Below are 15,352 nucleotides of genomic sequence, written 5' to 3'. Positions count from 1 at the left end.
CGTGTATTTTCTCTTCTTTATGTTTGTCATTTTAATCTTCAGCACGAAGTGGCAGTAACTGGGACACAGTTTCTGCACATGTCACGTCGGATTTCCATCGATATTTACCTCTCTCTCTCTCTCTCTCTCTCTCTCTCTCTCTCTCTCTCTCTCTCTCTCTCTCTCTCTCTCTCTCCTCTCTCTCTCTCTCTCTCTCTCTCTCTCTCTCTCTCTCTCTATATATATATATATATATATATATATATATAGATAGATAGATAGATAGATAGATAGATAGAGAGAGAGAGAGATTGATAGATATACTCTAGCCTGAGCCAGGTACTTATATTATCGACCAACCCATAGGGTGGATGAACAGCTTGGTTGACAGTGGACCGAATGTCGTAACCAGGATTCGAACCTGTGCGCTCGACCCTGGGCAGCCCGTGAATGCGTCACGGTCGGGAACGCTAACCGCCTCGCATAGTGTGTCTTGCTGAGGGTCTGCCTCCAACTTTTGCTTGAAACACATGGTATATTATCCAAAGACGGCTATTAGCTTTAGATAACGTATCAGCTTTGGATTGTCTGCTCTGCGTGCATACTCTTGTTCCGACGGTTAAAATGCCTTACATTTACGCTAGTGTGACATTCAGATATGCTGTGGAAGTTGGTAAGGAGAACTATAAGGCGGTAAAGAGTTGACTCGCTTGGGAACCAGTTACTTCTTGAATGCGAAGTCAGGGAGAAGAGATCGTGAACCGACACTGATGTGAGCAATGACGAAGGAAGGAATAACAGTGTTGGGGAGAGGTAGGTGGGTGGGTGGAGTGTGTGTGTGTGTGTGTGTGTGTGTGTGTGTGTGTGCACATAGATTACCGGAAGGCACTTGACGCCGCCCCCAGAAGGAGACTGGCAAAGAAAGTGAATAGAATTTGACTCATGAGGTAATAGGAGGGTGCCTTAAAAGGGTGGAAAAAGTATCAGATTTGTAGGAGACTTGAGAAAAAACAAAGTCAGAGGCGCCCTTTTCATGCGGGTTAAATTGATTTGTTGTTTGCGACAGATGGCGACGCTGGAGCAGCCCCCATCTCTTATCTCTATAAGGAAGGTGTATCTTTTCAAAATTATGTTTTGGAACGTTGCCAAGTTTAGCGTTTTCACGATAGCAAGAGCCGATAAAACCGGGACAGGCTGCGGCACTTTTTTTTTTTCCCCCTCCCTGCGAAGGAGATTCATCTGTAAAAGCGAAGTCATGAAACTGGTGTGTCCAGTGAGTGACTAAACCTGGACCACCAGTATGGTGGAGGCGAGTTATGTAGATTCCACATGCGAGAGAGATTTCGGGATAGACGTAGTACCTAATCTGCCACCCTAAAGACCATGATAGCAGGTTTGTGAAGTGAGCAGTCTTCACCTTGGCCAGTGTCAAGGTCTGGAGTAAACCTCATCTTAGCCGGTGGCAGGATGGCATCTAGGCACGTGGACGAGAGACGTTCCTTGGAATTACCATAACTAGTTCTGTTCATTGAAGAGTGGGGAGGTTAGCAGTACCCAGGTAGCCGTGGTAGGGATCCGGCTACATGAGTCGCTATGTAAATCACGTAGAGGAAAGACATCCCGATGTAAATCATGGGCTCCGAGCCCATCCCTTGTTGCTGGCGCGGCGTGCGAGACGAGAACGTTATCACAATAGAGGCGTGACCCCTGTGGACAGTTGGTGAGTCCTTTTAGAACGGACTGGTTTTGAATGTCCCCCCGCCCCCACTACCTTTGCAGTAAAGACACGTTCTGTGTAACACACTTGTGGTGGATGGTAGCGCTGCTGCTGCTACTGAAAACCGGGCCTGTGGTTGTGATGTCTTGAACTGGTAGTTACAGGGAGATTTGTCTGTAATGTCATCACCAGTTGGGCATGGTATCTCGTCTGTCGTCTCCACAGCATCTTTTGTTATGGTCTGGGAGTAGGTGGTTGATGTTCCTCTCTCAGTACGATGGTGTATGTAAAAGGGAACATTTGGGTTAGGTTTTAGAAGACCGGCAACCAGTTCGTAGTCTTTTTTCCTCTCCGTAACAAATCCATCGAAACAAAAATTCGTGCCATTTATGCTTTCAGAACGTCAAAGATTTGTGATCATCTTAATCTGTCGGGCAAGGAAGATCTGCTGTGTGTAAGACTTATTCGTCCTTCTCAGTAAAACTCCTGACTAATGCTTCAGAGGTAGTACAGGAACCGTGGAAAGCCGTGGCCACAGGCGAGGCACGGGTCTAGACCTTCGTGACGGACATACATAGACAGCTCTCGAGCGCAGTGGCCAAAATGGTACCTGTAGGATAGTGAAAGGGCAGCAACCTCCCTCATAGTGAGATTAAATGTTGCGTACGAGGTAAGTGCATGGGTGTGTTTAGGTTCGAACGACAGATGACCCATGAGTGAAGACAGACGGGCTAGTGGAACATATTATGGGGCATCTGTCGCTGGTCGAAACGGTCGTTGGTCTGTATCGTGGTTCATGATCGACTTGTGCGTCAACGTGGCAGAGATAAACACACTAGAAGGCGGGATTAACTCCCATTCTGGTTATAGTTCCTGTATTTGTAGAGGTGTAGTGTATGGTAACACGTGTGATGTAGGGGCCCATTCATGTATGGATGTGGCGTAGCTCTTTGTTGGTCACGACCACGAGCTCGTTAACTGAGACCCACAGGTAATGATTTGTGTGACAGGCGACACTTGGGGGTCAGACAAAGCCTGGATAGGCAAGTCTGGTGACGACTTGCGATCCTTGACCCCCCGACACAGCCGCGCCCCTAGAGACAGCAAGTCTATTACGCTAGAAGGTAGCAAGTGTTTGGTAATTGTACATAATGGCAGACGAAGAGGACTGGCAGGAAGTGAAGGGCAATGGTGAAGACTAGGGCCTCACCAATGATGACTAGGGTTGCATTTTTTAGGCGTGATGATGTACATGCAGACTGTAGGATTTGGGTGATGTGTGGAGGGAGTGGTTGTGAGTGTTGTAAGTACTGTGAGCTAAAATGTCCGATATTGTCCTCGTCTACAGAAGGTACGTAAATGCACGGACCTCAACTGTGTGTTGTAAGGGGGTGAGGGAAGACGTGGGATGGACTGTTTGGGAGCGGTGGATGGGATACGACGAGGGGTGACGGTAAAGATAAGAGTATTTGCGGGACCATAGGAAGGACAGATGACAGAAGACCCAATGGTCTATGACGGGTTTATCTTTCGGAGGGCAGTAATAGGACAGTAAACCAAGAATGATGGACAGAGGATGATGAAGGGGGCTCCTCCCAACTCGCCCCTTCCCCAGGCATGTGGTATAGAGAAAATATTCTCTCGTGAAAATTGTGTAACAGGAATGAGGAAAAAATAAAACATACTTTTGGATATAATTACAACGACTAGGTGCTCTTGGTATGGGGAGGACTGTAGATGTTACACTATAAAGATATACAAAGTTGAGAGAGAAGGATTGAGCTGGAAAGTGGAGCAAGTTATCGTGAACACGAAAAAATAGAGGAAAAACCAATAAACAAAGACATGAAAACAAAGAAAATAAGTGTATTCACAGAGACATAAAGGTAATAAAACCCAAAAAACAAAGACATGAAAACAAAGAAAATAAGTGTATTCACAGAGACAAAGGTATAAGTGAAAAACGTTAGAGTAACACTTGAACAAAGAGGGACAACAGGGTAGGGATGAGTTAAAGGTGAATAACAGAGGGACAACAGGATGGGGGAGAATGGAAGGTGAACAACAGAGGGACAGCAGGATAGGGGAGAATGGAAGGTGAGCAACAGGGACAACAGGATAGGGGAGAATGGAAGGTAAACAGCAGAGACAACAGGATAGGGGAGAATGGAAGGTGAACAACAGAGGGACAACAGTATAGGGGAGAATGGAAGGTGAGCAACAGAGACGACAGGATAGAGGAGAATGGAAGGTCAACAGCAGAGGGACAACAGGATAGGGGAGAATGGAAGGTGAACAACAGAGGGACAACAGGATAGGGGAGAATGGAAGTTAAACAACAGAGGGACAAGGGACAACAGGATAGGGGAGAATGGAAGTTAAACAACAGAGGGACAATAAGGTAGGGGAGAAAGGAAGGTGAACAACAGAGGGACAATAGGGTAGGGGAGAATGGAAGTTAACAGAGGGACAATAGGGTAGGGGAGAATGGAAGTTAAACAACAGAGGGACAATAGGGTAGGGGAGAATGGAAGTTAAACAACAGAGGGACAATAGGGTAGGGGAGAATGAAAAGAGACGAACAAAAGAGGAACTCAAGTAATGGTATGGTGTGTGTGTGGTGTGTGAGGGGTAGGGTGGAAGGGTTTATGATGATGGTCCATGTAATTGTTCGGGGAGGTGAGTAGCAGATGGAAACACCTGACGTGTGTACTACCCTTGATGGGTTGATTTACGACCGTGATCATGTGTCGCCTACCGCCATTCACCGTTGGGTCATCGATCCGAGGTATCACAAGCTTCCGTGTTGACGTTTACCTCTTTGTTTGTGTAAACAGTTATTCCCGATTCCTTCATGTTGGTTGCTTGCCGTTGGGTTCGTTCCATACCACCCTCCCCATCTCCCACTACAACCCTTGAGCTGTCATCATATAGTTACAAGAGTTGGCCTTGACACTGAATCGGATGAGGTACCAAGATGGTGGTTATTGACAGTGTCTCGACGTATTCAGAATCTTGAAGTCTTGCAGTTTATGGTTACTGATATCCCCAATACATTTAGTATATTCTTTAACGTAACGATAACTTAAGGTAAATGGGTTATTTTGGGATTTTTTTTTTTTCATAGGAGGGATGTAGGAGGAGAGGACATATTGGACCTTATTATGTAAATAGGTGTTAACTCTCCCTGTCTGGCTCTTGTATTAATGAAGGGATGACCAACTGGTGTGACCCCCCCCCCCCACTACATCTCTGGGGGGTTTGATATCCTCTCTATTAGTTCTGTTTCGCCTCCTTTTTGGTTAGACGCGCGGAGGCGGCACCGCGTGTGTGTTTGCCATGAGTGTGCGTCGGCCTAGCTGCGGTGGCTGTGCCGCGTAGTGTAACTGTTTTCCACGTACGGGGAGGTGGGAGAGGAGTTGATTAATTGGCTCATGTGAATACGTATAGAAATACACGTGGCAAACAGCAGTCGATGGAAAGATTGGCTCTGATAGCTAACTACCGGATGGGAAAAGTCAGTTTTTTTTTTCCAATTACCTTTCGGTTTTTCAATGAACTTACTGTCAGTTGTGATAACAAGAGGATTCACAATTTGCCAGAGTGCTCAAATATGTAGAAGGTAATGTCACATATATGGGTTTTCTCTGACTAGTTTATCTAAAAGAAAACGGACCTTTACGCTACGGTAACTACGATATAAAAAAGATGTTTATCTGTCTACCGCTCCTACTTGTCTAGTGGAGGAACGCATATGATCAGGTCATGTGCTAAATAAACTTTTTTGAGTTTGATACAGCTTGATGATCACCAGTTAAAAGTGCGAGTCTTGCTTGATGGGCGCGTTGCCTAGCGCCTCATCTGTGGGAGTGGTACGTGTGTTCGTGCCTCGGTGTAGTGTGTTACAGTTACATCAAAACAGTATTTGTCGAGCCTAAGCAAAGCTATCGTTATTGATGTATTTAGCACACACGGTCTGGAAATGTTGCTGTGCCGGGGAGAAGGACATACCAGGTGTTAGGGGGTGGTTGGATGCGGGGCCGGCGCATGGCACTTGAAATATGAGAGCGTAGCAGGTGCTGTGGGAGGGACACAACAAGTGTTTGGGATGGAGGTCGTTGTTTGTCAGGTGTAACGTTTGGTTGCTCGTAATCCCGCATTGCCAAGCTGTTCCATCTTACACATCAAGAGACGAACACGAGCGCTTTTCTTTAAGATTATGTTGACGACGCTCACCTGTGGAATCCTTCCCGCACCACTGTGAATCAGGTGCCCCACACCACTGTGAATCAAGCGCCCCACACCACTGTGAATCAAGCGCCCCACACCACTGTGAATTAAGCGGAGGCCATATAATTTTGCGTCCATCCCTCCGTCTGTGTTCGTGTTTCCTTCCCGACTGAGGTTGTATAGTTTGTGCTGTTAAACTTGCGATTGTCAGTGGATGATGAAACTTTAACCCCTTGTTTACTAATTGTTAGAGGTGTGCCAAGTAATATTATGAAAGTTATATATATATATATATATATATATATATATATATATATATATATATATATATATATATATATATATATATATATATAATACTGGACTAGTTGTTTTACAGCTGTAAATGATTTGTATATATATATATATATATATATATATATATATATATATATATATATATATATATATATATATATATATATTATCTCTGGGGATAGGGGATTAAGAATACTTCCCACGTATTCCTTGCGTGTCGTAGAAGGCGACTAAAAGGGGAGGGAGCGGGGGGCTGGAAATCCTCCCCTCTTGTTTTTTTTTTAATTTTCCAAAAGAAGGAACAGAGGGGGCCAGGTGAGGATATTCCAAAAAAGGCCCAGTCCTCTGTTCCTAACGCTACCTCGCTAACGCGGGAAATGGCGAATAGTTTAAAAGAAAGAAGAAAGAAAATATATATATATATATATATATATATATATATATATATATATATATATATATATATATATATATATATATATATATATATGTGTGTGTGTGTGTGTGTGTGTGTTTGTGTGTGTGTGTAATACTTAACTAGTTTTTTCAGCTTTATTACTATATATGGGAAGTGAGTTAGTTCTTGTTTGCTGATGATGTCTGGTGGCAGATTCGAGTGGAGACCGAGTTTGAAGGAGAGTGTGAAAGGAGGAAGTTGAGAGTAGATGTGGGTAACAGCGACGTTGTACGTATTTATGATGAAGAAACCCTCCGACAGTTGTCTCTGGGTCAGACAGACGGAAATATTTCACTCTTTTATTACTTGAAAATTCAAATAGGCACCTCTCAGATTATGGTGGCCATGAACTGATACGTAGATACCAGGTGCTGAATATGAGTATACCACCTACTTTTTTTTATCATCACGAGTAATAAAACGTGTGCAGTGCTTCTGTGTTGTTTAGATTGGTGGTACAGGTGTTTGTTATCGCAAGTAACGGAACGTGGGGATGTTACATTTTGACCCCACTTGTTAGCATCGTGTCCCATTTTGATGACATTCTACGTAGTGTGTACATGCAGTAAGAACGTGTATGGCCTCAATATTATCACGAACACCCGAGGAAAGTGTCCAGGATTTTTTCCGCTTGCGTTCTCGGCCTCAAACGACCCTGGCTGATAAGCCGAACCAACCGGCCTCTAGTTTTTGTGTTTAGTTGGTGAGCAGTGTGCGTCCATAAGGCTGACAGATGTTTTTCCCCTGATGATGGCTCACAGATGATGACGATGACTATCCTGTTGTTGCAGGTTATATATTCCTTATCGTGCAGATGACTGGCCGCATATGGGATCTGTGAAGGATGTGAATATCCCCGAGTAAAAAAAAAAAAAAGAAATGTAAGGAAGAAATACTGTGGCTGACGCGTTTATCTTTCTTGATAACGAAAGATCCGAAGAGGAAGGGAGGTATGTCCAGGGCTCAGAGAAGAGGAGGAGCGATCGTGGGTGTGGAGGATGGGGAGCGGGATCGACTCCTATGCCTTGGGTGGGGGTTGGGGGGTGTGGTCTCTGGCTAAGAAGGCGTGTTGGATCGCTCGGACAGACAGGTTGCCAGAGATCGTTGCCTCGCGTCCTTGGAGATTGGGACGGCTACCCCTTACTCCATATTCCTGCCAACAAGACGAGAGAGGGGCTGCTTTTCAGAAAGGTCGAGTAGTATCCACAGTGCCGAATACGTAAACACACACACACACACACACACACACACACACACATATATATATATATATATATATATATATATATATATATATATATATATATATATATATATATATATATATATATATGCACGCAAAATCTGTTCATATTCGTAAACAAGTTTGTGCCGAGTCTCTTTCAGGTGACCCTAAAGTGAAGTTAGTCCTACGTGTACATATTACACTGGGTGTAATGGTTTACAGTGCTGCTATGTAAGGCCGTGCTAGAGAGAGGCTCAGCGGCATCCTGTTTATTATCATGATTTTTTTTTTTTAAGCGCCATCATCTCGACGGCACGACCCATGAGCACGACGGCACGACCCTCGAGTACGACGGCACGACCCACGAGCACGACGGCGTGGCGTGGTGCCATCGTGCGTAAGTTGCGAGGTTGAGTCATGGTTTCATCGTCCCCCAGCCAGATGTCAGTGACAGTAACCGCATATCCTCAACACTTAGATTACAACCTTCTCTACTGGATCTGTGATGAATGCCTGTCATAACCATGACACACTCAACCTAGTTTCGTGACAGTTACTGAAAGAGTCACTGACATCGAATACAATAACTGCGCATGCTTTATGGACCAGACAGAGCATCGGTAGTGTGCTGTCTGGTGCGCTGACCCAGCTGTTTGGAGGTACAGAACGTGGAAAAGGATGTCATGTTGTGTGAGATCGAAGGGGTGGGAGTTGTATGTTCGGCGTGATAGACCAAGCCCTGTTTTATTTTCCTGATCAGACAGCTGCTGTGACATGAAAAGCTGTGACCTGTGGACTCTGTGACAACACTTTCTGGAGCGCTGTGTAGTCTCATTATGGTGTTTGTTATTTCACGTCGCTTATGTGTATCTGGTTTCAGAGTTTGATTCTACTGATAAAGTTCCCTTGGTGCGTTGACGATAAAGGCAGCTATGAATCCTTCATCAGTGACCCTTCTTGAGCATGATATCCTGGGCTTTTGACCTGGCCTGTAAATGTTAGGTCAGACCAGGTCATAATAACCCGAGAGAGTCCTGCTGTCTTGCTCAAGGACCGTACTGTACCGTCGTGCTCAAGGATCGTACCGTGCCGTACCACACCGTCGTGCTCAAGGAGCCGTACCGTACCGTCGTGCTCAAGGAGCTGTACCGTACCGCACCGTCGTGCTGAAGGAGCCGTACCGTACTGTACCGTCGTGCTCAAGGGACCGTACCGTACCTTCGTGCTCAAGGAGCCGTACCATACCGTTGTGCTCAAGGAGCCGTACCGTACCCTACTGTTGTGCTTAAGGGACCGTACCGTACCTTCGTGCTTCAGGGACCATACCATATCGTCGTGCTCAAGGGCCATACCCGGCTTGCTCAGGATGCCTGTGTCTTTGAGAACCTACCCACCACCACTCCTGTCTCCCGCCTGTTAAGCATAGTGGACTGCCATTAAGCAATCCTCTTAGACCACTTCACCGACTCATACGCAAGTCCTCGTGAACACCGTCCAAGAAAGGGGAGGGACACCAAGAAATGAAATGAAAACGAGACTTGACACATGCAGAGAGATGAACGGATTGAGAGAGACAAATAGAGACGAGCAGATAGATAGATAGATAGATAGAGAGATAGGTAGGTAGATAGATAGATAGAGAGATAGGTAGGTAGATAGATAGATAGATAGATAGATAGATAGAGAGAGAGAGAGAGAGAGAGAGAGAGAGAGAGAGAGAGAGAGAGAGAGAGAGTTGCAGGACACAATTATGGACACTGTCACACTGAGGAGACTTGTGACTTAAAGGTATTTACTGCTGCTGTTGCTCTCTCTCTCTCTCTCTCTCTCTCTCTCTCTCTCTCTCTCTCTCTCTCTCTCTCTCTCTCTCTCTCTGTAAAGTCAACTGTTTCTGTCAATCAGCCCTCGTCCACTTATCTCTCATCTATCTCTTTCAGTCTACGTCAACCGTCTCTGGGGTCTCCTGTCTATCATCCCCCGTCCACTGCCTCCAGCACATGAATGGCCTGATACATTGAACATAAAAGCGTAAAAATAGCACAGGGGATGTAGATGTAAGGCCACTCCCTCCCTCACCAAATCCCCTCCCCCTCCCCCCTTCTCTCTCTCTCTCTCTCTCTCTCTCTCTCTCTCTCTCTCTCTCTCTCTCTCTCTCTCTCACTGCCTCCTCCTCCTCCTCCTCCCTCCCCCCACCCCCTTGACAGCCTCGTCCGTATGCGTCCGTAAGACTTTACTTGACCGTGATATTTTCATTATTAAGCTCTATGATGTTTTTCCTCTTCAAACGTGAGACGATTGTGAGGCTCAGCCTCGATGTCCAATTGTCTGCTGTAGGAGACACTGTAACAGGGATTGAATAACATCAGAAATATAAAGCATAGACTAAGGTGAAATTTCCAGACACCGTGTGAACAAAAACTGGAAAAAAAAGATAATACAACAAAAACATGGGTCTGTAAATCTGTACTGCTGACATCGCGTTCGAATATGTCCGTAAAAAAGGCGAAACTCATGGGCATGAACGAAGATGAAAGAGAGGAAGTGTATACCACGGGGTTTAGATATGTATATGAAGGTATAATTGTGATCTCCCCCCAACCCCCAGCGTTTCGTTTTGAAGCAACGCAAAGGCGCGCTGCAATAAGACGTGAATTGAAAAAAAAAAAAAGAAAAGAAATAGCGAGTGAGGGTGAAAATTCCAGCCCAGTTGGAGTAATGTGGAGGATTTTGAAGAGGTGAGTCTCCAAGTGAGCGTTAGACGATCGTTTTGCCGTCAGAGCTGGTCATTTCTCTCTCTCTCTCTCTCTCTCTCTCTCTCTCTCTCTCTCTCTCTCTCTCTCTCTCTCTCTCTCTCTCTCTCTCTCTCTCAGGAACTGATGACGGCAGCCAGGTCAGTGAATAACACTGGACGAAAGTGAGGGGCATTTCTCAGATCTGGTTCCTCCCTCTGGGAGACAAAACAGACTGTAGAGGAAAGGAGGAATATAATCTGTTGTGATGGTCAGACATCCCGACCCCCGAGATTCGTCGTAGAAGTGTCGTCTTGTGGGAGTCGATGCTGGGGTTACTGGGGTGAGGGGTTACTGCGGATACACGGGCGTGGCTCGTGGCCATCCTAAAACTTGACGTAAATCACACTTTCACACGGATGGTATTGAAGAGTGTGTTATTACGCGGTGATTGGCATGTACCGAAAATGAAATTACTAGTTGCATGTTTGATAAACTTTCTAGTCTCAAGTAGAGTGTGAGGCGACCCAGGTGTTGGGAGGAATGAAAGTCGATGGAAACATCTGTTAAAAATACAGGGAAGGCAGTGTTTTGACCAAGACTTATCACTGTGATAGAAAGAGCTGAGAAAGTTTCATTTTCTTGTGCTTCAAATTATAAGTAGTCTTATTTAGCTGCCTTATTTTCGATGGCCAGTCTTCAAGCCTTGTTTTGTGTAACCAAGCGAGCCCAAGCGACCTGAGGCAGCCCTTTTTGCGCTTCCCTCTGCTCATCTACATGTTTGCATTGGAATAGTAGTTAGCATGCTAAATTCAGCAGATGTTGTACGGCTACTGGGGCTGTTGAGAAGCCTCTAGCATACGTACGAGTTGGAAGGCCTACACGTAAAGTGAGATGGCATTGGCTCTATTCAGCCACTTTGTTTACGAAACACCGTAGAGGAGTGGGGTTTAGTTCGCACACTGGAGGCGCTCGATGCCGAACTGCTGTGTTCACCATGGTTATGAGATACAGCACATGTGCAGTCAGAGAGAGAGAGAGAGAGAGAGAGAGAGAGAGAGAGAGAGAGAGAGAGAGAGAGAGAGAGAATCCTACGAGTGGAATTACGTCAGGATATGTTGATGTGGTTCACAGCCAGTAAAAAGGTTGGCAAACACGGTATAAAATGGAGAAGGCAGAGAAGTAATCCTATTTGATATTTCAATCCAGTCTATACTGACACCAATTCACGTGCTCCTTTTGGCCTGGAAGCTCGTTGTGCCCGTGTTATGGAAGGCTTTTGAGTACTGGACAAACCAGGCTTCACCTACATCTGCAAAGCTACTTACCCTTATAGTGGCCACCACACAAGCGGGACTTCAAGTGTCGGGACGGATAATAGTCACTTGACGTCAGGACCTGAGCCGTAAGGTGGATGGTCGAGTTGTTCGAAACCACAGTCACGAATAGCATTACGAACCGGCGCATTTTCACGGAGCCTGAACACGTTTCTGGTCAGCATCCCTGCCTCTCCCCCTTCCGACGTTTCTCCTTGAGGGCATTGCTTTAATTTTCTAATCAGACCAGCATGGCAGCCATCCGTGAGCGTTATTTTACGTGGCATGTAGTCAATCAGCGAATCCCTTTGAAAATCCCAGAAAATGGAATCCATGAACTTTCCAGCTTAAGAGACTTGCGTTTGGGACGTCCTAAGGGGAGCTCGGGAGAAATCCGTTACCTCCAATGGCATGGACTCCAACTTGGATTCAAATCTCATTCCTTGTGACTTGGTACAAAGGATAAGGATCTGGATTATCTTCACGCCGTCGATGGACGTCCGTCCTCCGTCACACAGACACCTATGGTGTTCGTGACGCCACGATTCCTTCAGACGTTAGGCTTCAGAGTTATCAGTCTGTTGACACACAAGGGAGTACGTAGGGTCTCGTCGAGGAACACATCACTCAGGAAGGAATCCTTCATTTACCCAGTTACTGGACGTAGCGCATCCTTGAATCTGCAGGGCAGGACCCCATCAATGAGAGTCTGTGGGCGATATATATATATATATATATATATATATATATATATATATATATATATATATATATATATAAAGAGAGCTGCACACATCCCTCAATAAATAAATATGTTACACCTGCCCAAGCAGTGGCGGCGCAGCAGGTGGGGAGGTGGTGCTCCTGGCTCCGTCTCCTGACGGCCACACCCTAAGGAGGGCTGGCGTGCCATCACGTATTGCTCACACCTCCCTGTGACAACCAGGCTCGTCGCCGCCTCCTGCGGGAGTTTAGCGGGCGTGTCCCGGCTAATAGAGTCTGTGGGTGTGTGGCTGGCTATACATACTTCACCAGCGGGGGCCACCCGAGACAACCCACTACCACACTACTGATATATTATTCTTTCTTGTGCGGCTGCCACTGTGACAGGAAAGCTCGCAGGCACGGCACGGGAAGACGTCTTCTCTGGTTCCCCAGCCGGAGGGATTGCAACATTATTATTATTATTATTATTATTATTATTATTATTATTATCATCATCATTATTATTATTATTATTATTATCATTATTATTATTTTTTTTTTTTTTTTTTTTTTTTTTTTTTTATACTTTGTCGCTGTCTCCCGCGTTTGCGAGGTAGCGCAAGGAAACAGACGAAAGAAATGGCCCAACCCCCCCCCCCATACACATGTACATACACACGTCCACACACGCAAATATACATACCTACACAGCTTTCCATGGTTTACCCCAGACGCTTCACATGCCTTGCTTCAATCCACTGACAGCACGTCAACCCCTGTATACCACATGACTCCAATTCACTCTATTTCTTGCCCTCCTTTCACCCTCCTGCATGTTCAGGCCCCGATCACACAAAATCTTTTTCACTCCATCTTTCCACCTCCAATTTGGTCTCCCTCTTCTCCTCGTTCCCTCCACCTCCGACACATATATCCTCTTGGTCAATCTCTCCTCACTCATTCTCTCCATGTGCCCAAACCATTTCAAAACACCCTCTTCTGCTCTCTCAACCACGCTCTTTTTATTTCCACACATCTCTCTTACCCTTACGTTACTTACTCGATCAAACCACCTCACACCACACATTGTCCTCAAACATCTCATTTCCAGCACATCCATCCTCCTGCGCACATCTCTATCCATAGCCCACGCCTCGCAACCATACAACATTGTTGGAACCACTATTCCCTCAAACATACCCATTTTTGCTTTCCGAGATAATGTTCTCGACTTCCACACATTTTTCAAGGCTCCCAAAATTATTATACTAATGATATCGTTATTATTAATGGTAATGATTGATATCATTAATATTTATATTCTCTTAATCACAGTGATAATAATTGGTTATGTCTATCATTATTATTCATGTAATTGTCATTATGATTCTCCTCATTTACCACATATTTTCGAATGGCCAGGATTTGCCATTTGGTGAGAGGTATTCACTTAATGTCTTCACTCTGACATCGATATCACAGGCAGGATTAAGAAGTGTATTACTGTGGTGTGTGTGTGTGTGTGTGTGTGTGTGTGTGTGTGTGTGTGTGTCTGTGTGTTTATGTTACGCGTTGAAGACTGCTGGCGTTAAGTTGTGGATCATATCTCTACACTTGATGGCTGGCGAGGGTTGTAGGTTGTTGGTTGAAGCTGATGGTTGGCGAAGGTCATAAATCACACCCCTAAATCTGGTGGTCATGATTATCATATGTCACATCCCTAAAGCCGAGGGCTCTGATTATCATAGGTCACAACCCCTTAAAGCTGATGGCTGGCGGTTTTTAAAGTTCATACCCTTAATAGGGGTGTAGGTTAAGCGACATTGGTAAGTGATGTCCTTCCTGAAGGCGTCATCTGGTGATATTGCTCGAAGTCTGTCCGAGCGACCTTGACAGCTCATGCCCTATCGAAGCTGAGGTTTGGGCGACACGTAATGTACAAGTCTGACCCGTAATGAAGGTCCCTGGCTACCGTATTCAGGGTCCATGCCCTTGAGCCTTACGTGCTGGCGATAGCCGTGCCACTGTCAAGACACACTGGGGGAAAAAAAAATGACAAGTAATCATGAATCGAAGAATATCGGAGAGATGCTAATCTGCATGAGGAAATGAAGACTGTGGCAATGATATATATATATATATATATATATATATATATATATATATATATATATATATATATATATATATATATATATCAGAACGTAAAGATATGCAATTTGGCATGTTGTACGTGCCACCGGTAATGGGTAACTCTTTTTACCGAAAGGTTACAGAGGTATTAGCGGGGAAAAAAAAAAGGGATTACGTAAATGTTTCGTGCACTGTAGTGGAACATGGTGATGACAGATGATGTTTTTATATATAAATGATTACGGTTGAATATTCTATAGTGAGTGTAATGAATATTCTCTTTTCTAGTGGGCAGTGCATACTAATGTCGGTTAAATATAATGAATTGGCGGGAGGAGAAGATTCTGGAGGTGAAATATGCATAAAGAGAGGTAGTTTGATTCCATAGTGATGTTGTATGTATTAGTTCTCCAAGGATGATGCAAACGTTGACAGATTTGGGCATTACACACACACACACACACACACACACACACACACACACACACGCATATATATATATATATATATATATATATATATATATATATGTTTCCTTGCGCTACCTCGCAAACGCGGGAGACA

The 15,352-nt window shown here is 44.9% G+C and overlaps 1 protein-coding gene across 3 annotated transcripts in view; it reads left to right on the top strand.

The window, feature by feature from the left end:
* Positions 1-15,352, top strand: part of LOC139758038 (tRNA (32-2'-O)-methyltransferase regulator THADA-like) — a 390,704-nt gene that overhangs the window by 15,285 nt on the left and 360,067 nt on the right. The gene's annotated exons all lie outside the window — the stretch shown is intronic.

This window comes from Panulirus ornatus, chromosome 29 (assembly GCF_036320965.1).
Source record: "Panulirus ornatus isolate Po-2019 chromosome 29, ASM3632096v1, whole genome shotgun sequence".
In the NCBI taxonomy this organism is placed as follows: domain Eukaryota; kingdom Metazoa; phylum Arthropoda; class Malacostraca; order Decapoda; family Palinuridae; genus Panulirus; species Panulirus ornatus.
The sequence above is the reverse complement of the archived record's forward strand: the minus strand, read 5'-3'. Positions and strand labels throughout refer to the sequence as shown.